The sequence below is a fragment of the Pagrus major genome, chromosome 19 (assembly GCF_040436345.1).
Source record: "Pagrus major chromosome 19, Pma_NU_1.0".
NCBI lineage: Eukaryota > Metazoa > Chordata > Actinopteri > Spariformes > Sparidae > Pagrus > Pagrus major.
Window position 1 is genome coordinate 13,228,479 of NC_133233.1, and position 23,636 is coordinate 13,252,114.

Below are 23,636 nucleotides of genomic sequence, written 5' to 3' on the forward strand. Positions count from 1 at the left end.
TTATTCGCCTGACACCATGTGAAAACGTGGTCCTTCCTATTCTCCCCCTGCTGAATGAGAATATCTATTCAGCAACATTGTCATTCGCTGTGAATTCGACATAATAGTTGCTGTTGACTTTATGGCAATATGTACAAATAACATGGCTAAAATGTTCTTTTCATTGCAGGGATTATCATTAATTGTAATCAAAGGCATAATTTAAAGGGAATCCAAAATAAAATAGTGAAAAAGGCATTAATTTACTTTGATAGGATAAATAATTGCTCCTGAATGGAATTACCAAATCTGCTCAGGTGATCTAAAATCTAATTTCAGGTGTTGCTACAATGAGAAACAAAATGGCTACAGATTAAGGCTGCCCCACAGCAAGAAAGTTCTGGCTTTGAATACTATGAGGATCATTCTGTGTCGTGCTCAAGTGGTCTTCTTTTACGTTCTTAATTTTGTGTATGTGTCCTCCCACCCCAAAAAGACATGTATAGTAATTCAGCCTTGCTTCCAATTTTTCCCAATGGCCACTCGGGGTATTGCCGCAAAAAATCCCCTGCGGCCCAAAAAGCCTCTTCGCTTTACACCACAGTTGTTAAAGAGACGTCTGTAAAACTGTTGACGGGAAACCTCCAGCTACAAACATGGTCAATTATTACTGTTTGTATTGTATATTTTGAGCCATTTGGGGTTTAATCTTTGTCAAACTTTTCCAAAGCCCAGAAAAGTCACTGTTTTTTTTTCATGACGTCACCGCTGTGAGGACGCAACTGGTCGAACTGGCGAATTGCTGTTTTCACACTTTTTTGTACGGCTCAAACAAACGTTGGTACAACATTACAACTAGAGTTCAAGGGGTGTTAATAGGCAAATTCTGTTACCTTGGCTGGCTCTTGGTTTTCCTGTTTCCAGCCTAAGCTAAGTTAGCCATCCATCCATTATCTGAAACTGCTTTTAGGGTCGGGGGGCTGGATCCCAGCTGACATATAGGGACAAACAACCATTCCTGCTCACATTCACACCAATTTAGACAATTTAGAGTAACCAATTAACCTAACTTTTTTTTTTTGCATGTCTTTGGATTGGGTACCCGCCGGAGAGAACCCACACAGAGAACAAACTCCGCAAAGAAAGGCCCTGCCCCAGCCTGGTCTTGAACCGAGGTCCTTGCTGCCCATTAGCTTAAGCTAAATTAGCTGAATGCTAATTAGTTACCATACAAGCATGTCTTTTCATCTACCTAATTCTCAAATGGAAAGTACATGAATGTTTTTTTCAAAATGTCGTATTGTTCCTTTAAATAGTTGTATTACACTAAATGTCCTTTTCGGGATCAACATAAATAGCCTAGAACTAAAACTTTCCCTATCATAATTGCTAATGTTTTTAATTAAGTAGCGCTAAGCTAATGAACTAATGTATAAATATAAATGAATAAATACTGCATAAGGCCTAATTAATAAAATACAATTATTTTTAAAAGTGGTCTCAGTTTGTCTTTGACTGCGTTGCCTGATGGACCATTTTCAGAGTAAAGTCAGATATTTTGACTGCGTAGTAGAAAGAGCACAGGTGAAGCTCTGTAGTTAATTAAGGCCGCACTCCATCTTCGTCGTTTTCCCCTTTTTTTCTCGGACATTTAATGCCACGAAGCCAATGTTATTGTAATTTCCCAGCGAAACACTGTCTTTTTTTGTTTTTTGTTTTTTAAAAAAGCACTGTTTTGTTTTTGTTTCGTTTTACTTTCGCCATGAGGCTAAAGGTCAAGCCGGAGTCAGAGCCGGACCACCTGTCGACTGTGCTAGCCAACGTTTCTGCCATCATGGAGGGTGTCCTCAGGGATTTCAGCAGGTATCATAACGTTATGGGAGTGCAGAAAGAGCGCCGCAAAGCGCACAGGAAGAAAATACACAAGGACACACGCGAAAATATCTGTCTGAATTTGCGACGCTACAGCTGGTGCCATAATGGTACAACAACAACAACAAATGGCTACGAACATCACTGCTAGCCAACTACGGAGCGACAAGCTTGGAAAGGTGGATTTTACCCTGCTGACAAGAAGACCCTGCTGGAGTGCATTACTTCTAAAAGGTAAGGTTCTCCCTGGAGAAATTATTTTGTGGTTTCTTTTGGACTTCTGAGCTGTTGGTGGACTATGTTTAGCCGGTGTGTATTTTCTGTTCATGCGTCTCAATGTTCCTGTTATCTTTCACTCTTTGAAAATGGTTGGTCAGACGCCCAGACTGTCATAATACAGTTTTTGACATATAGGCTACTCTTTGCTGAAGGATCACTTGATCACACTTGCATTCGTGTGTTGAGCAGTGATGGCTATTAAGTGCAAGTACAGTGAGCTTCTTTCTCATCTCCAGTGCTGTTTCTACTGTAAGTGACATTGCTTTCTCTTTGTCTGTGTCTCTGCTCGTGTCTACTGTTTTTTTTGTGGCATTGCCTTGTGATGATTTTTGTGGGATGTCTGTTTTGAACAACTTAATGTGGCTGGTGGGTGTTTTTTCTTTTTCTGATTCAGATCAGTTATTTATTGCCTATCAGCTAACAGATGTGATGTTTATATTTTCCTACACAATGCAGCTGTGGGTTAGCCTACTGTACTGTACTGTAGACCTACATTAAAATGAGCAAGGCCAACATAGGAACAGCTGCTCTGGCTCTGTTGTAAAATACAGCCTGCAGCCCAGCTTTGCATTAAATGGTTTCCAGTGTTGTGTGTATTGTTTGAGTTTTTGTAGTATTTCTAAAGAAGGGAGTTTAAGTATGAAGTGCTGTGGCAGGAAGCTCTGGACAGGATTTGGACGGCTTTTATTCTTGACCAGTGTGAACAAAATCTATAATTACAAAAGGCGGTTTTGAAGCTAATGCAGCACTTTGGTAGGCCTGGTACAGCTGCATATTGTTGCAAACACACTTGTTGTCTCAGGTTGCAGTGAAAATAAGTTATTTTAAAAAATGCAATACTTTGTCTGGTTGTAGCAAGGATGTTTAATTAAATCTGGACACAGCCATGGAGACGGAGCCCTGTTTATTCCCATGAAAGCTGCTCAGTGGCACATGAAGCCAAAAGGGCTTGATAAAAATGACCCAGATCTTCTGTGTTGTGGGGCCAATAGAGCTTCCGCACTAGAGACTTCTGCCGACCGAGCTGGCTGACTTCCGGTTTAGCACCCGGCTAACTTGAATGGGAATAAAATAATCTAATTGTGCGTCTCTTCTAGATTTTTCAAATTTTATTGGACCTAATGGCTCAAATTATGACAGACGAACGAGTAATTTCTTCGGAGTTATGACGCTCCAAAAAATGTATCCACCTTTTTACAGACACTTTTTTCACAATGTTGCTGTATGGGGAAAAATTTTTTGGGCAGCAGTGCGTCACGTGACGATGTAATTACACGGTTTGGCCATCAACAATGAATGGGTTAGGGTTAGGGTTAAAAAAAATTGAACTACTCAAGTAAAGTACTTCAAAATTGTACTTTAGTAAAGTAGTTCAGTAAAATGTACTTATGCATATGGGTTCCAAATATCTGTTATCGGTCTCCCTCATTGCTAATAATCGTTATTGGTATTGGCCCTGAAAAAAACATATCAGTAGATCCCTAGTCAACACTACACAGCTTGTTCAGCATGTTGCAGTGGTTTGTCTTCATGATGGCGTCACATTTTGTTGTTCCAGTAGGGTTGCTTCATCTTAGACACATCGAGATTTTTATTTCAGGCTGCATTACAACGCAAAATCGTGCAAACAGCATCTGATGGCAATCCATCATCAGTTTGGGCGGTCACAATTTGGTTGTTGTTGCATGTAAATGTGATTTTTAGAGGTGGAAACACGGAAGCTGAAAGCAGAATTAAAATGCAAGCATTGCTATAAGGCTTTGACAATAATGTCTTTCAAAATGCAAAAGTTTATGGCCTAACTTAAGCTGTCTCGTGCAACTTCCTGAGGAGCTGGGTGTCGGTCTTCCCCTTTGTATTTTGGAGTGCTGAATTATTTCTAATAATTAATGGAAAATGTTCAGCACTCTTAAGAATCTCTGACAATCTTTGAACCATCTTAGAACAGAAGAAGAAATGCAGTCTCTAGGTCTCTTACCTCCATCACTCCTCCTCTTCTTCCCCCCCGCTTGTTCTTCTTCTCCCCTCTCCCTACCTCCTTCCTCTTGACATGTGTCACATTTTGGGCTTCTGCTCTCGAGGGATAAATGCCAGATTACATGGTGTAGTATTTTTATCCGTAGTACATTAACCGCCGGAGCTTACAGCATCAAAGCTTGGAGGAGATCATCACACAAGCACACACACACACACACATACACACACGCACGCACGCACACACACACACACACACACACACACACACACACACACACACACACACACACACACACACACAACTCAACATCAACTGAAACGGAGAGTGTAAAGTGCTTCCTTTGATCTCACCCTCCCTCCTATTCCTAATTACCCCAGTGACACACATACATGCAAACACACACAATGCACAGATGCCCTAGCATGGTCTCACACATGCACACAAAGAAATGAATACATCCTGGGAACGCGTGATATCTAAATCCATGAAAAAATGGTGAATTAGATGTCAAATGTTCATCTGTCAAAACCTGAACAAAAGCGGCCTGCAAGGGCGCGTGATTACACATTACTCATTCTGAAATTATGGCGATATTGCAACTACCTTTGCTAAATATGCGGAAAATCACGAGCTGATGGAGCTGTAAGATACCCTTAGCTTCCAGCCTCTTGAATCAGTGTCTCAGTCATGTACAACCCCTTTGGTATTAGCTGCAATTGAGTGTTCTTCCCTTGGTAGATGCTTTATGTATGTTTAATTTCAGCAGAATATGCATTGAGGAAATAGCAAGAATTTTAGAGAATTTTACATCTTCCCTCAGTTAAACATTTGTTAAACATAACCTAATTGACATATAACTACTAATTTTTAGATTCCTATTTTGTGAAGTCTGAAAAGAAAACATATCAAGTTTCCAAGCAAAATAACAAATAGCAAAGCAGTGACCCCTGCATGCAATCTATGTTGATAGATAATGGTAGATGATATGATGGCTGATGATGATGATAACACTTTTTTCCCCCTTTTTTTCCCCTCTCTCCATATAGCTGCTTGCTAATTCTATATTGCATGGATATATAAGATCACTTTGTCTTACTTTATTGATGATCCATTAATTTGTAACCTCACCCTGCATATTTATGTTTAAAAATCAATAAAAAATTGATCACAAAAATGATGGCAACGCTGTTACTCTGCCAATACCCAAACACATAATTACTGTGATACCCAAACATGAGGCAAATTGTATTACCCACTTTGAAACCTCCCCTGTACTAGTATTCCTGATTGTTTTCAGTTTGGCTTCAGTGAAGAAGCATTGTCCAATCATTGTCTGCATACAAATGCATGCACATGTAAACACACAAACCAGGTAGTGTATGCTCTAAGATTGGCACCTCACAAGAGGCCTTTGATGTTTACGGTCTATCCAAAATAAAATAAATAATAAATTATCTTCTGACTTGTTTTGCCTGCCACAGAGGTTTGACAGCACTAGTCACAGAAACTGTGGATGGAAGGGGGATAGTGAGATAATAACACTGTTTCTGTACAGGAGGCACAGCATGAGCAGCACATTAGCAGAGTAGCAGCAGTGTCTCCATTTGTGTCTACACAGGATGCATTCAGGCACAGTTGAGTTGTAGGTTACCTGCGTTTAGTCAGCAATGAGAGCCCAAATACACAAACGCTCGAGAAAACAGACGACCGAAAAACAAACGCCTCCTGTGTAGAAATGGCATACATTTAACAAGTGTTATAAAAGTAGCTAGATAGAGTAGGTCTAACTGTAGCAATGTTCAAACAAAGAATTGCTTGAGTAATTGCTATACAAATTGTTGCCAATCAGCTTATGTATTGTAGTGATGAGACTTTGTACTTTCAGCCTCTTGCCAATGGCTGCTGACCTCATTTTTAAAATTTGCCATAGATTTTATTTGCATTTAGAGAGTGGTGGTTGTCAATGATTGAGAAAAGCCAGCATTGTTGTAGGTCTTGGAAATGGACCAAAAAAGGCTGTACTGTGTATATTATCTGATCAATAACTGAATAAAAACAGTCCAATTAATAGTAATATGAATCTAATTGAGATTATTCAGCCGGGTAATATTCAACAAAGGCAAAACTCAAGCTCATAGAAGTTTATGAAACAAAGTAAACACATGATTTGGGTAAAATGGAAAGAAGCAAAAAGACATTCTCTCTCCAATGCTTGAAATTGCTCACCAGCTATTAGCTCATCTCATTCAAGTACTGAGAGTTTTCTCACTAGCTTATCGGCTGCCAGCAGGACCTGATGCGGCCCATTCAGCCTGCTGAGATCGCTGCCTTGTTGACCTTTGGGTGCCGTCAACAGATCAATGAGGGGATATTTTGCTCTGTTTCCACCAGTGATGCTAGATGTGTGAAGAGCCTCACCCTACTTCATGAGGTCATTTAGGAGAGCTTTGAGTGGTGGGGAGAGGGTTTGTGCTGTGTTTATGTGCATGTGGCACATTGAAGATTGAAACCGTGTGTTTGTTCATGATAGGGGTAGGTTGCTTGTAGGGGAGATGTAGCATGAGTGACTTGTTGAGATGCTTAATTGGCCCTACAGTACATGCTGTTTAGGTGAAATCAATAAGGATCAATTCATTGAGTGCCTCACTATAGGCTTGTGTGTGTCATCTAATAACAAGTGGAGATTTCATGATATTGTGTGTGTGCATGTGAGTATATATATGTCTGTCTATACAGGTGGCTTAGTGTGTTCCTGATCAGCCTATAACCCATTGGATAGAACTTCGATCTGCCAGTTGGACCCGTCATCTCTTGAGGTCGACTCCTGCATTACTTCAGGCCTCACTATAAGGCTCTAATAAGTCATAAGGCATTGCTTCTAAATGCTAAAGTGGTTCATCGTTCTGGTGATTATTAAAGAATTGATACTGAATGATGGATTAAATGTTTTGCACCATAGTCTTTATTAAGCTTAAAAGCCAAACATTCCCTCGTTGCACTTCTCTAATGTGATCATTTGCTGCTGTTGTCTGTTTTATATGATTAAAATTAAGTTAAATATATTTGGGGTTTGACCTTTGGCTCTAGGAACTTGTGATGGACTTTTATTTTTATTTTTAAATCTTCAAAAAATGTCAACATCAACACAATACTTGATTATATTAACAGGTATTTGTTAGTTGCAACTGTAATGTTAAATTTAAAGATCTTTGCTTTGGGCAAATGAGAGTCGTTTGAGGTTGAGTTGAGTGTTAATGTCTGTCTCTGTTTCTCTGTGTGGGGTACATACTCTCACCAGGGGTGGCTGACAAGAGATGACTGTGGCTTACCACACACTGAGAGTGCTGCTCTTCTTTAATCTCTCCCCCTCTCTTTCTCTCTGTGTTTCTCTCTCCCCCATCTTAATTTCTCTCAACCCTGACACGTAAAAGCATTCCCTCCCATCTTAACCACAGCGCTAATCCTTCAGCAGGTTTTTGGGGGTATCGTGCTGTTTTGGGGCTCTTCTACTGACACAACGGTTTAGTATCATAATGGCTTGCAAACACCTGTCCAATTAGGCTGATTGTGATGCACCTCAAACTACTAGACGGATCCTGCGGTGTGGCACAGAGATTTAGCAAAACACACTAAATACTTCTGCTCTAGAGGGATGTTTTTGCAGTTTGGTGACAAATGTCTTTCTGTAAATCCAGGTTTAGTGAAGGGTAATTGAGGGGGCTTCAAGAGTCAGTTGTCAGAAAAGGACAAAAGTCTTTCCGCTAAATTTAAGTTCCAACGTCAGTTTACTCTGTGTCACAAAAGTGGTGAGAATTACAGGTTGTCCAAGGTTTATGGGAGGGTTTTTTAAAAAACATTTTGCAAGCATTGAATTCAAACATGTCTAAAGTTAAAAGTGGTGCACTGGCTTAAAGGTTTTTGTGTTTTTATTTAAAAGTTGCATAAGTAGCGGTGACAAGATAAGCAAAGACTGACATTTTAGACATTATATTTGGTAACAGGTGATTGCTCAATTTAGGAATTCATACATACATCGACAGCCCAGTCAAGCTCAACATTTTGTATCCATACTGGTTCTATACTCACAGTGCCACTATAAAACTCATGCCCCCTGTCGCAGCCACTTTATTCATCTTAACTCCTCCACAGGGGTTGTTATTTGAACACTGCAAAGTTGTCATGGTGCACAGGAATGGGATATTTGGGGAACGACTTTGGGTGGGAATGCATTCAAGGACAAAATGTTCAATATATCAAGCATGGTTCCTGCGCTGTATAGTTTACCGAAAACTTAGCTGGGTGAGTGTTTTACCCTTGGCAGTATGACCTGCCATATAGTTTCAATGACACCCCTCTCTTGCTCGCAGAATTGTTCAATAAAATTAAATTCACACGTTTTTCCTACAAGCCAGTCTTAAGCCTGAAGGATAAGTGAGACCTCATCATCAACATATCAAGACAAACTGAAGCTGCGTCACTCTCAGTGAATGACAGCATCCTTGACAGTTTTTTGAAGAAATATCCTAGTTTTTTGGCCTTGAAATGACTAACATTACATAAAGCTACTCAAGATCGATATTACAGCCTGAAATAATCCTAGATCAACATTCATTTTTGTCAGCTAAATCAATAAATTAATTACAGTGACCCCAAAAACCCATTGCATTCTTTAAAAAAACAACAACAAAAAACGTACATCTGTGGTCAAATAAGCCATGTCTGTCTATCTGCACTTCTCTGCTGTATATAAAAGTTTCATGTTTCATGTTTTGTTACATTTTTTTGTGGAACTTTTTTCCAATATAACTTCATTTGTCAGGGCTCCTCTTGGTTTCTAGTGTCCAAAATCTGACTGGGACCTTAATGAATAAGTCCATTTTATATTTATGTGGTGCACCGTATACACTGAAGGTGAACAATGGGTTTTTGATGCACACTAAAGAGTTTGAATTGTAAAGGGTAGGGTAAAATGACATATATTGCTACTTTTTGACCATGTCTGCATGGTTTTCCAACATTTTGGATCAGTTTTAATTTTTTTTCCTTGGGTCTTAATAAATCTTAAATTTGTAGTCCAGTTCTCTCTAGCAGTAGGTGCAACACAATGTAGCCAAAAAACAGAATTGGACTGATAGTCTAAACAAGGCCTTTTCAAAGTGGATTTTATTTAACTAGCACAGATTAGGAATTTAAAAGTCTTTGAAAGCTTTAAAGGTACTCATCCAACAGCGGAATCTAAAGGTTGGACTGGGCCTTTAAATGAGCCCAAACACCACTGTCTATCTCTCTGTGATCTCTTTTCCCCTCCAGCTTCATAAAAATGTTGAACAGCCTTTCTCTGAGTGACCCGGGCCTTGTTCTCAATTAAACCCCATCGCCCTCAGCACAATTAATGGGGTTTTACCAAATTAGTTATTTCATTAGTGACAGGCTCCTATCTACTGGATGGCTGCTCTACTATACACCGTGTACATTCTTCTTCATATTAATTTTTCCTTGCTCCTTCATGAGCCTTGCATCACGGCAACACCACCCTGTTTTTTGACCTAAAGTAGACTGTATGTGTTCACCAAATGCATATTCCACATACATTGTCATATTTATTTTTGTCTGTGCACATTTAGACACTCTAAAGGTTATAACTATGTCTGTGTTAGTGTGTTTATGTGTGTGTGCTTGTAATAAGGGGTGTAGCTGATGTGTGTGCTGCATTAAGTGTGAAGGCGGTGGTGGCAGCCTGTAGGCTCTAGTGCTGGTTTAGGAAGACATCACTCTCCAGGCCAGGCAGATAATGAAGCACAGTGTACAGAGACACAGATAAGACGACAGACTTATGAACATCTCTCTCTCTCCTTTCTCCGTCGCTCTCATTTGCTCATTTGGTCTCTCTCTCACACTCTTGCTTTCTCTGTCTTTTTAGGGCTCTCATCACACACACACGTACAGTAGACACAGTGTGTTTCTCCCTTCCAGCCAAACACACTCGTTTTCTTCCTGAGCATGATTAGAAGAAAATAGTTGTCAGGGAGAGAGGGAGAGAGAGAGAGAGAGAGAGAGAGAAAGTGAGATGGAGAAAGAGGGAGAGATGAATGGAGACATGAAGGGACATGTCATACCATTCACAGAGCACTAGGTCTGACAGGAACCCTCAGGACATGGCACTCGTTTCAAGTGGGGACCAAATGGAGGTGGCACCAGGCTGTCAGTGCTCTCTAGTTAATTAGAAGACATTGCCGTTCTGGCTCGGAGAGGGCAGTTGGAAATCACAGTCAATTACATCCAGGTTATAACATGAGTTTGGCACCGCAAATCACCTTGTCACAGCTTATCTGATGCTATCCATAATGGCTTCATACCATACATTTACAGTCAATGATGGCATGTCTGCACATATTCTAGAGTTTGTTACGCAGTTATGCAAAATTGAGTTTTTGGCTATCATTCAGGAAGAAAAAAATAAACAAAATGACCATGTTTTCTGCAAAAAAGTCACAGTTTGGTATGCATCTTGGTTTCAGAGTCAGGGTTTGGTATGTTATCGGCAGGGAAAACAAAAAAATGTAGACGATAACATTTTGGCACTTATTTTATTTTATTATGTCATTGATACTCCAATGTGAGACTCCGACCTGTTATAATTCATGAACAACTGAAGCTGTTGCTTGTCTCCATAGGGCATGCACAGTGGACTTAAGATGCACACGTGAAGGCACATTGTAGCGGGGCTCAAGCTCTTGGACCATATGCTTTAATATTGTGTTCTCTAACACAGCGATAAACACTCCATTAGTTATTGCTTTGGTGTGAATGTGCAGTAAAAGGCTGTCTGAATGCTATGAGGAGGAGGACTTTCATTCCAGTCTGTTTTTTGTCGTTTTCCACTAATGGATACATTCAGGTGATTCCGTCGTAAATTACATGTTTGAAGTGTTTCCACAGACATACCCGCCTTCAGTTGAACAATGTTAGCATACAGTTTGACCCTAATAGCTGTCCACTTTCGCTGTACCTAACCAGGAAATGGTAATGCTCCTATACAGTGGAGCAGCAACACTGCAGGAGCTTGACTAACCTGACAGTAACTGGTTGGTTTACAGGGCTTACCGAACGAAGGAAGTCACATAGGCCAACCGAACGGTTGTCTTTGTCTTGTAACAAACGGTTCTGAACGAATACATGTACCGTTACACTCCTCTTTTCTATGTGTAATTTCAAGCATTGTAGAATGATTTGTGATCAAGAGAAGTCAGATAAAAGTCAAGAAACAGAAAAAACATCTGAAGAATTCTAATTTTTCAACCACTTCAGCTTTTTTGATTTCAGTAAAATTATTGCAGATTAAAAGCTGGGTAGGAGCTGCGATATTTGAAAAGTTTAGAGGAGCCTACATTTCGAAGTCTGTTTTTACCCATCACAAATGTGTTTTGAGCTTTTTTCTTTATTCACATTTTTTGGAAATCAATTTTGAGGTGATCCCTGAGAACCATCTAAAGATCCTCAACAGTCATCTTCCATTCCCATCTGACACACCTTTTTATATGCACTCTACTGTTCAATATAAGAATATAGCCAAAAACAAATTGAAAACAAAAACTGCACATAAGATAGAGAGAAGTATTTCAGATTTGTTGTTACTACCTTTGTTTGGCCAGATGTGAAAATGTGCATGAAGTCTCACATTTGGCCTTTCCAAACAAGTTCAGTGAAAATGTTTCTACTCTGTATGCAGAAACTTTCAACAACACCATCACCAGCAAACCACTCAGTGCCTGATTCCCATCTCTAAACACAAAGGAAAATGCCTGTCAAGTCTTGAAAGAAATCGTGTACCTGCATTTGAAAATCCATTAGGCAAGGCGTGGAAGCTGGAGTAACCGAGAGCAGTGGAAGCAGATGAAAGGGGTGACTCATTCAATGGTGCTGCAGTGTATTTTGAAGGTGGAATATGGTTTCTAACTCGGTCACATGGGTGAAAACAGAAAAGCTTATAGAGACACGGTCATGCTTCTGTGTAGGCATTCATCGGCATACGCTCTTGGGTATAGACATGGACATGTGCATGCACAGATGCATGCACATTGCCCTCTGTGGCTCAGGCTCCCTGGTGTTGTAACCAAAAAGCTACAGGAAGACACACAAATCACTGCTTGTAGGCAGAAAGAGAAGAGGAGGAGGGCGGGAGGGGTAATCAAACGAGAGAGCACTTGAGAAAACGGTAGGCTGTTGTTCTAGTGCTGCTGTTCCCATCTTCTGTAAAATGAAGGCCCTGTTCTTCTCTGTCCATCATCTTTGCTGCATTCTTCAATCTCCCCATCTTTTAGGCAAACCCTATTACCAGAAAACTGCTCTAACACTACCTCAGATTGAAAAGTAAGTGCTTATTGTTTTCATGTACCGCATTTGCTGCTCTCCCCATCTCCGTCTCTCCTTTTCTTTGGTTAGAAAAAGCTATGTAGGCTCCAGCTTTTAACCATTTGCGATGGCTGAGGGCCACGCTTGTTTGAGATCGCTGCACTTAATATCCATAAGAAGGACAGGAAATTCTGAAATACCTGTTTTTATGTTGGACTCATCTGGTGTTGTTCTCCTTTCAACCACTCAAAGCCAAATGAAATCAGTCAGGGATAGAAAATCGAGGGTTGCTAATGACCAGAGTGAAGCAAAGATCATAGACCTTGCATGCACTTCACTTCAGTTGGAATCGGGACATAGGAATGAAAAGGATGAGTCAATTAGTGTCAAACATCTTCATTTCTGGTCAATTCAATTATCTGCTTTTTTTATTTGTATCAATTTTGATGTATTCTCCCAGGTTGGTTGCCCATTGTACTATGCATTGCTCTCCTTATTGCTGCTAACTCGGCTGTTTGCTCTGGGGAGTGTAGACAGCCACGTGTGTGCTGGGAACTAAACCACAGGTCTCTTTGGTGGTGATCGAAGGAGTTTTACCCCTGCTCCACCTGTGCACCCCACTGTGTTTTTGAAGTAGGATCTTATGTTCATGTGAGAAGAATTGTGAAGGACTTGAGTGCTTGAAAACATGTGCTTTGGAAAGCTTATATATTACAAGATGGATTAAAAGAATTAAGGGAAATCAATGCACTCATTTGATCTGAAGTTTCTTTTTAGAATATTATAATTTAGATAAATAAGGATACATTAGACCTCCGGCTTAACATATACAAGATGCAAGCATTTAACCTAAAAAGTGTCCCTCTTAGTTGATAGTAGAGGGGATACCTGTTATTCGTAGTTTATTGGAAACCTAATAGTGTTCAGTTACAATAATTTATAATAATGAAATGCTCAATTTCCCCCTTGTCATCTGGTAGGGATTGAGGGGTATTTTCCAAAAACCACACAGTAGTGCAGATACCTGCTGACATGAGGCAGGTTCTCCTCCTGATGAGCAGGTCTCACACCGCACCATTGCTGCATTTGGATTCGTTTATTCCCTTTGGCAGTCAGTGAAAGATGCACTGAAAACACAGTTGTGATATTCTTCCTCTAATTTCATGGTATCATTTGGAGCTTTCCTTTTCAGTGGTTGATTGCAGGATGGTCTGCTGGCAAAGTAAACACACGCACACGCACACGCACACACACACACACACACACACACACGCTAATTTTATTGGTCTGACTATCTTGTCCTCATCCCAAACACTCAGCAGCATTTACATTTCCCCCCAACCGCATCCACCGCAGACCTAAAACATCAATTATTTCAGCCATGTTTTAAATTAGGTTCTGATTGCAGATGTCATGTGACTTGCTGTAAGTAATCTATACTTCACTGTAATTGCGCAAGACCTGAGACTAAGAACAGCATGAGGAGAAACAGTAAACATAATATATATATATATATATATATATATATATATATATATATATATATATATATATATATATATATAAAACATGCATGATAAGGCTTAAAATAACATTAAAAAGTAATATTTATGGACATATTTAGGCCACATTAACTGCCTATGCAGCACTCTCCAATGTAAATGCACATTAGCATATATTATGACTTGGTGAGCTATGCAAATAAGCTGCCTTAATTAGGGATAAAAGTAATCTTTCCCTCTCAAGCAAGTTTTCTCTAGGCAAGTGGAGCACTTGGCTGTCAACAGGGAATTAACTAAACAAAAGCTCAGTGGAAAAGCACAACTTTTCCTCATCTGACTAATTCCCAGTGTTTTCTTAGTTAATGGTGTCATGATTTGTGCCTCACTCAGAGGTCTCAAAGCTCCTCCGCTGTGGACTCAAGCTTTGAGCAGCTTCAAACCCTAGCTGAAACAGTAAATGTGATTGGACATTTCTGGGTTGGCTAGATGGCATGTTGGATTAGTTGGTGTATTAATTATGCTCTTAGACAATCAACAGCTAAGACTAAGGCTCCACTTTGATACTGAGCTTCATTTCTGCATTGCAGAGAGTATAAGTCCTGCTTGGATATGCGCTGAACCAGAAACATGAGTTTTATTTTTTTCCTTTTTAAATATAGTACATCTTTTGCATACCAAAGAGACACATGGAGCTTGTCAAATTAGTAATATTGGCGTCTATGACTATAAGCCCTTTCCCTCACACAATTTCTATAATAAGTACACATCAACCCTCAGTGATGGTTTGTTTTTAGATCATAGTTGGTGGGGTAATCAAGTGGACTTCAAGTGCCCTCACTCGACCTCTGGAAAGAACAGGTTTATATGTTACATTTTTGTAAGATTTACACTTACATAATGATAGCATCTGCATTTTGCATGAAAATACTGTTAAAGGTATTGCTTTTCTGAAAACACATTTCTGAACATTTTTTTGTTTGTTTTATCACTCAGTTTATTCCCCATTTCAGGTTCAGTTTTTATTATTACATCTCCCCACAATAAGCTATCATTCACACCAAAAGAAAAAATACTTACTTTCAGAGTTCAAATATCATTACCATACCCATAGGAAAATGTTGTGCAGCATTTAATGGGTGGCAAGTACATCTAGAACACCCCCTGAAAACGTTGTTTTTGCCAACTTCCAGTAGTTTGACTTCTCACCTTGCTGCACTGATGTACAAGTGCACTCCATGATCCTGTAACCACCCCTCACTGAAGGGGTGGTTACAGGCTCAACAAAGGACTCCAGCCAAGTTTATATCAAACTTAACTGCAATTTTGAGTCCCACGCTTTTGCTGTTAATATTTCTGTGACAAATGTAATGTTCCGAAATCTTTGATATACTGTATGATGATAAACAAATGAATATTGAGAGCAAATGTGTGTTCAGTCTAATTTTAGAGATGATCATCTCATCATAGTCTATCGTGAGTTAAAGACATTAGTTATTATTTGGCAAATTGTTGTACTCTCAGCTTTCATTGGATCTACTGTATGGTGAAGTGCCTCAAGCTGCAGTTCCTGTAATTGCCAGTAGTTGGAAAAAGAAACTACAGCCTGCACTGTTTTCCTCAAAAATAAATCCTAGCGTATTCCCTATAGTTGACTATGAACAGAACAATGAGCACTGAAATAATGGAAGTTTGTTATGATGATTTCATCCATTATATTAATAATTAGATCAGAATTAAAATGGTTTCTTTAAGCAGCTTTCTCTGAATTTTAGCTGGTGTTTTTATGGTAATAATTGTAAAAAATTGATGATCAAGCCTCCTGTCAGTGCGTTTGCAAACAGTGTGCCTTGTGTTCTGCGACCAGCAGACTCCACCATTGTCATATGTTTTCATGAGGTTTCTCCATGTGTTTTCTGCCCAACTTGGTCCAGGGTCCAAGTATTTCCTGGTTTGGTCACATGGTCATTATTGATTTCTTTTTCTTTTTTTTTTTGATGCCACTGGCTACTGTGCATCACCTGGGAATAAGGAGTTGTGTGTTTGATTTCATGGAGTTATTAGAGAGACACAGGGGGCTTGGGGTAGTTTGAGGAGCCTATAGCATGTTTGCACGCACACACACACACACACACACACACACACACACACACACACACACACACACACACACACACACACACACCTCTGCTTGGTAGGGGCCGATTGTTTCAGATGATGGATGTCACACTCTCACCCGTCAACACAGTGCCCCTGCTGCTTTTAATTGCCCAATCAGAAAGCTGGAACATTTGTTATTGTGGGGCAGTTAGGGCCAGATGGCAAACAGTACACAAACACACACACACACATACACATGCAGACGCACACACAGGCACACAGCACCTACCTCACTTTAATCATCGTTTGATTGGGGGTGAACAATGCCTAAAAGAATACGAGGTGTCTGTACTTCCCGTATGCACAATGTTGATGACAGTGCCTTGCGGTTGTCACAACACATTAAAACATTATGACACCTGTAAGTACATGCTCTCTTTATAACGGTCCACTTTAATCTCAAGAACAACAATCACAATTTAGCAATGAAAAGTAACAGCGGGGTTGTTGTGCCGACACAGATTCATGACAAAACACCACATTTTTAGACAGATAAAAAGGAAGTAACTATAGAGAAAAATAAAATCTAATCAATTTTGCTTTGGCTTCACACATATCTCCTCCGTGATGACTCTGTCTCCGCTGTTGAGCTCTCTGCCAAGATCTTTCCCTTGGGAAGTCAATAAACTCAACCAAATCTAGTTTATACTGTCAAACTATGAACTCAAATCAAAGTTATACATGTCGTCTTGAAGCAGTGTGTGCCTGTTTAGTTTGTGTCAGTGCTGTTTGTTGAAACGATGTGGGACATAAGGTCTCCTCCTCACACACATTGCCACAACTGAATGACAGCAAATGTTATTCTGTGCAAGAACAGAAGGGGGCAGTATTATACCAGAGAAACATAGATTTGTTGTAACCCATTGCTTCATATTTCTCTCTGTCTGTCTCTCATTGTACCCTCTCCCTCTGTCCTCTCTTGATATCACTTTTTCCTCCACATTCAGTTCCATCTCTTTCTCTTTGTATGCATGTCTTTCTCTGGTGTCTTTTGCTTGAACACACACACACACATACAGTACAATAATGCATACACACACATATACATACACACACACAGAGCCACACATGCGCAAGTGTGAAGTAATCTCAAGTCTGATACACCCCGCTCAATTATGAGCTACAATGCGTGTAATTAGAAAAGAATAAAATGCATTTCAGTTTTCATTAATGAATTTCATTGATTGGCTCTGTCTCTTTGTTCCTTGTTTTGATGAAGTTAACTTTGAGGGGGATAAACACAACACTTCCAGCGCAATCAGACTGGCCGCGGACGTGCATGTGCACTCGTGTGTGTGTGTGTGTGTGTGTCTGTCTGTCTGTCTGTCTGTCTGTCCGTCTGTGTATGTGTGTGTGTGTGTGTGTGTGTTTGTGTGTGTGGCATCGCTATGTGTGTTGTCTTTGGCCGATTTGCGGTTGGTGTGTCTTTTTAATCTGTCCAACAGGAGAAAATAGAAATAGGCCCCACCACAAAGCGTACAATCGTACCAGAGAGAGGGAGAATTAAAATCAGAAGAAAGAAGTAATAAATCATGGGACGAGATTGGGGAGAAAAAAAGCGACAGAGAGACAGTGTTAAAAAAAGGAACGAGTGGCGCGGAGCAGGCTAGAATAGATGAGGTGAGGGGAAAAGACATAATTGGTAGTGTGTTTGGGGACATCTTGCTGCAACACAGTAAAATAAACCGCAAATATATGAGTTGGAATAAGAGAGATGGATCCAAATTGAGAGCACTCGTGTATATTTCGGACTGTACAGTACAGTGTGTGTGTTTGTGTGTATGTGTGTCACGGACTTGTTGTGTTTGTTGGCAGGAGTGCATGCCAACTCTCTGCATATGTATGCGTGTTTTTTTATGCCAAGTGACCGTGCATGGATGGATGGGTGCACTTAATGCCCACACCTTTTGTTTTCATGAATTTTGTGTTTGCCACAAGCATGTGTGTGCGTTTACTTAGAGTGTGTGTGTGTGTGTGTGTGTGTGTGTGTGTGTGTGTACATGCACGTGGTGGAACAGAGGCTCTGTGTCAGCAGTGGTGTGCCCTCAGTGAGCCTGTCTCTAATTACAGTCTAGGGTTTCAGCGTTTCAGCCCGTCCATCTCCCTGTTTAAACCCGGCTAAGGCAGCCAGGCCCCACTGAGCCAAGGTAAACCATACAGCTAATTAGACAGACCAGCTTCCATCTCTGTACCAAAGGGGGAGGTGGGTGGGGGGCAGTAGGGGTGGGGGTGGAGGAGGGAGGGGCATGAATGGAGAGAGGGAGAGTGTGAGAAAGAAAAGGCTAGAAAAGGAAAGGAAGGAAAAGATGGGGGAGAATTCTAGAGAAGGAAGGAAGGAAGGAAGGAAGGAAGGAGAAGATATAGTGAGACTGAAATAAAGAACAGTTAGGATGAAAAAAGGAGAAAAAAGAAGGTTTTAGAGATTAAAAGATTACATTTGCCTTTTTTTTTCATTTTGGAGTGTAAACTCAGCGTCAGAAGTTAAGAGCAAAAAGCCTGCAATATAATAAGTCGTCATTGTACAGAACACCCCAAACACTTCATCAGACACTTCATCAAACACTTCATCAAACAACATCTTCCGCTAAGTTGTTTCAGTTTCATTTGCACATGCTCACTCTTGTGTGTGAGCGTGGGGGAGCCAACAGGGGGGCGAGGCGTTTTTTGTGTTTTTTGTGGCTGTACAATGTTAGTCTAAAGGTGTTTTGACACCCTCTAGCGCGTTTCTGAACCCAGAGGTAATTTGCATATTGTAAACAAATGTAAACGGGGGGAGAAGGTCATTGGTCAACCTGGGGCAAGCTAATCTGCATAATTGGCTCCGGTGGTTCAAATTATAGCCTGCTGCTGCTCTGCTGAGGGAGGGAAACAGGGGGAGAAAAAGGGAGGGGTGCAATTATGGTCATATGCAGCCAATGAAAAAAAATGGTCGTTTTTTTTTCTTTTTTTTTTTTCTTTCCTGCAGCCTTTGCCTCTCCTCCCTGGCTTGTTCTGACCAATGAGAGTGCTCTGTGCTGCCCGACAGCAATCAGAAATTCATCTCGCTCCACGACAGCTAAACCCCACCCCCCTCACATGGAGAGACAGAAAGGGGGAAAGTGAGGGAGACAGGAAACGAATGAATGAGAGAGAAATGGAGAAAAGAAGAAGGAAAGAATGAAACCAAGAGAGAGAATGAGGGTGAAAGCGGGAGATGGCATCTAGACTCTCGCCAGCCTGGGCGGTACAAAATGTGAGAGGGGAAGGCGCAGGGAGGGCGAGGTTGGGAGAATAAGGGTGAGAGGCAGACGTTGGCTCTGGTGAAGGAGCTAAAATGAGAAGAGGACGGAGAGAGCAGAGAAATGGAGGGGAAAATAAGATGCTACTGCAGTCAGAGATAGGGTGACAGATCTGTTCTGCTCGCACCAAACACCATTTTCTCCTGCCTGTCCTGTCCCGAGTGGAAAAAAAAGCCACATTTGCAGATTCTACCTTATCGCTGAAATACTAGAAATCATGTGTTTGTCCGTGTGCATGTATGTGTGTGTGTGCACGGAGAGGTTGAATAAGGGCACAGTAAATAAATCATGGGGGGCTCATTGGAAGAAGGTCACCGGCTGGACCCTGCCTACACACACACACACACACACACACACACGCACACACACACACACACACACACACACACACACTTACACACACATCTACGCGTGCTGACAGGCCCCTGCCCCTCATTTCGGGGTGCTCTGGGTGATTCTCCCAGTGTAATGGCTTCTACCCCATTTCCAGTCTCCTGTCTGAAAGAAATCACACACAGACCCTCCAACGGTAGCTCACACACACTGACATACACACACCTGGCCAGTCGGGCATTGGGGAAAGGGAACGGATGGAAACAGTCGGGTAAATACATTCTTTTGTAGATATTTGGTGTTTGTCTGCGTCGGCATGCTGTTATGTACCATATAGCCTTATCTCTTATTATTTTTTCTCTCAGCATTGTCCACTGCGTTGTGTATTTCCAGTTGTAGCTGTGTGGTTTTGTTAGTTTCTGATTGTAAACACGCTTTCGTTCTTGTGTATGTTTAAAGAGGCCCCTGCTCGAGTTTGGCTATCTTGAGTACGGGTCTTATTTCTCAATAGCGTACTGCTTTTGTCAAGGAAAGAGCCCAGTAAGTGTGTGCACAGGTACGGCAAAGCTGCAGTCAAATTTAATGCACTGAACAGTGAGGTGAGTTGTGCTGTCAATTGGGATGTCGCAGAACCAGTTAGATGGATTTTTCAGCAGTTACTTGTCACACGTTAAAGCTCGACGCGGAGGCAAGTTGACACCTTGAGGGATTTAAAATGGCTACAGTGACTTATTGAAAACTCTCATGGTCCATTGAGTTGATTTATTCATGTATACTGGTCATGTCCTCTACTCTACAGAGTTGACGTTCAACTTCTCAGGAAGATTGTTTTCACAATATCTTTGTTCTTTGTGGCAGCCTCTGTCATAAATTAGAAGAGGGAAATATTTCAGTAACATATAAATTATAGCAAAGTTTTTGAAACTGGTTGTGGCCTTCTATGCATGAAAGGTGGATATTGCATTACTGCTTGTCCTGGCTCCCAGTGTTGAATTAAAGCCCTATTAATGGCTTACAACTTGTTGATAATTAGCATGTTTTTATGTGTATAACTGTGTGACTGAGTGGATTAGCAAGTGAGTGGGTAAGAGAGACAGAGAGTGAGAGAGACGGAGAGAAATGCAAGGAAGGAGCGAGAGAGATGCATATGTCTGTCTGAATTTCTATCTGTCTGTGGAGGGCGGCGAGTGGGAGGGTCTATCAATCATTCCCAATCATTTATATTCAGCGGCTCATATCACTTCACCACGATTGGGAGTGGGAGAGAGTCGGCTCATTTGCATAGGGAAGAGTAACTGTTGAAAAGCTGTCAGAGCAAACAAAATATATGGCTGTAGTGATGTATACATTTGGCGTTTTTGTTCAGTGTGAGGAGCTGAGGATAAATGTGCATATGCCGTTTGCGTGTGTGGTGACAGATGCAATCTCACTACTGCGCATGAAAAAAGGCCTTTTTGACAACTCCTGCATTGCTTTTGTTGCATTTCTTAGTTGCTTTACACCTGCCTTCCAATGCCACAGTCAGAATACTTTATTGAACTGTTTGAACAGTTTCATAAGAGATGTCTAAAATGAAAAATGTGACTAAGAAACTGTTTTTGATCTTTTTAGATTTACTGTGTGAGTAGTTGTGTGAGTAGCTTTTGAAAAAAGATATATTTATATTTTTAAGTCCATAAAGTATTGTGAGAGTACTGTAGAAAAGTATTTTGTGGAATGAATATTATAAAGAATCATTATGAAATGTCTTTTTACAGAGAGCATCTTTCTTTTACATTTAGAGACTTCTGACTATTTTATATGGCTGGTCAGTATGGATACATCTTACATTACAGTATATATCATTTTATATAATTTTTTATTGTGGTGAGGTTAAATTCAATGGAGAAACCATTCAGAAATGAAATAGCTTGATGGAAATGTCTAATTTGTCTAATCTAATAAATGAAATGCATGTGAAATCAAGGTGCTTCATTACACTGATACAAAAATCCTCTAAATCTAAACAAAATTTTTAACGGATGTCAAATTCTATTCTCACCATAAATATTGTTATTTAGCTCACCCCTTCTCTTTGAGTCTGAAGCTGCAACTCCTGATTATTTTCTCTATCAATTAATCTGCTAAATATTTTGTTTTATATACCATTTGGTCTATGAAATGTTAAAAAACGTTGTGCCATTGCAACTTTCCAGAGCCCAAGAAAATGTCTTTTAAATGTGTTTTTTTGTCCCACTCACAGTTCAATATGAAAATATATTGAAATGATATTTTATAAAAATGTTGAGCAGGAGAATGCTTGGCTCTTTTTTCACATTTTGTTTCCTTGAAGATAACTAAAAGAATGAATAATCAAAATAGTTGGACTTTACTTTTCTATGTAGTTTGTTAAGTCTCCAATATTTTTCTTCTACTTAAAGTATTTCTTCTATTCATGGGTGCCTCTAAAATCTGGAAGTTTAGTGTTTATGCGTCTTATGAGTCTGGAACAAAAATGTATGGAGAACAAGTTCTTTATTTCCAGAATGCTCTTCATCTTTGACATATTATAACTGACATATGCTGCACTGAGGTTATCCGTTAACCAGTTTGTTAAAATTGCCTTTTCCCACTCTCTAGAATGGCTTTCAAATCAGTATAACAAAAATTGTGGTCATGCTACACCTTCCCTGTGTCTCCATTTCTTCGTCCCTCACTCTGTCCTTCATTTCTGCCCGTTTCTTTCTGACTCTCTGTGTGTGACCTTGTGTTCCTCCTGTGTTAGTGTGTGGAAATTGGGCACACCTAACTACAGGGGCTTAAGTATAATCATGTATTTAGCTGCAGAAATGTACTGACGCACTGTTCCTCCCTGGAAAAAGAGAACTCCCAACATTAATTGAGGGATATTACTGTTGAGATCAATTTCCATGTTTCTGACAGTGATATTCATTCCCTCCGACCTGAACAAATATTTATGTCTAGTTGAAAAAAAGAGAAAATGACAGTAGGAGAAAAAAAATCAATACGAAAACTGTTCCTTCATTTTAGACCGATTTTAAAATACTTGTTAAAGGGATAAATGGACAATTTTGCTTACATGCAGCAAATTTAAGAATTCAGGTGTAATTTTTTCAGACCATTTTTATGGCATTCCCTTTATCTTTATCCTTTTAAAATGTAATTATTTATTAAATCATAACTTAATAGAAATAACAATGTGACAGCATTTCAGAACAGCTAATTGTAGTCTAAAACACACAAATAAAAAATAGCCTGACCATTTGTAAAAATGCATTTTTGCCATGCATCACTTGAGATTTTGTCTAAGTGGTAAGGCTGCCAATAGGGGCCAGTGTGTAACCAAGTATAGGGCCTCAGTGAGGCCGGTGTTCATTGGTGGAAGAGAGACAGGCTGGGGGGAGCAGGTGGGGAGGACGGAGAGGGGGGGGGTATTGTTGGAGGGGTTATTGTGAAATAGGAAACGGCAAACAAGGCGGTCTTTAACTCTGCTTATAGAATATGTTAAAGTGATGTCTGTGATGCGCTGTGTGAATTATTTGCCTTATCATAAAGTGCATTTATGACGCACGGCCATAAATATGCATCAGTACGAGTGTTTTCAAAATTGAACCTCTCCCCTCTCTTATTCTCCTCCCTCCCCCTTTCTCCCTTCTGCCCTCCCTCCTTTTTGCTTCGTGCTAACAACACAAAAACAACATTTTTAAAATGCAACCCACCAGTGGATGTTTTGGAAACATTTCCTATTCCCTCCCCCCTTCTCTCTGTCTTAGCTGCTCTTTCTCTCTCTCTCTCCATCTCCCTGCTCTCTTCCGGTAAATCTGCTTATTGTATTATAATGTGGGATGATTTGAAAAATGTTTTGAAGTCACAAAGTAATTACAAAATTCCATGAATTGGTATGAT

The 23,636-nt window shown here is 40.2% G+C and overlaps 1 long non-coding RNA gene across 1 annotated transcript in view; it reads left to right on the forward strand.

The window, feature by feature from the left end:
• The first annotated feature begins 1,629 nt into the window (after positions 1 to 1,629).
• The window catches only part of LOC141014183 (uncharacterized), a 136,374-nt gene continuing 114,367 nt past the window's right edge, over positions 1,630 to 23,636 (forward strand). Inside the window, exon 1 of the long non-coding RNA XR_012180472.1 lies at positions 1,630 to 2,085. This is a non-coding gene — a long non-coding RNA (uncharacterized lncRNA). The remainder of the gene's footprint in view (positions 2,086 to 23,636) is intronic.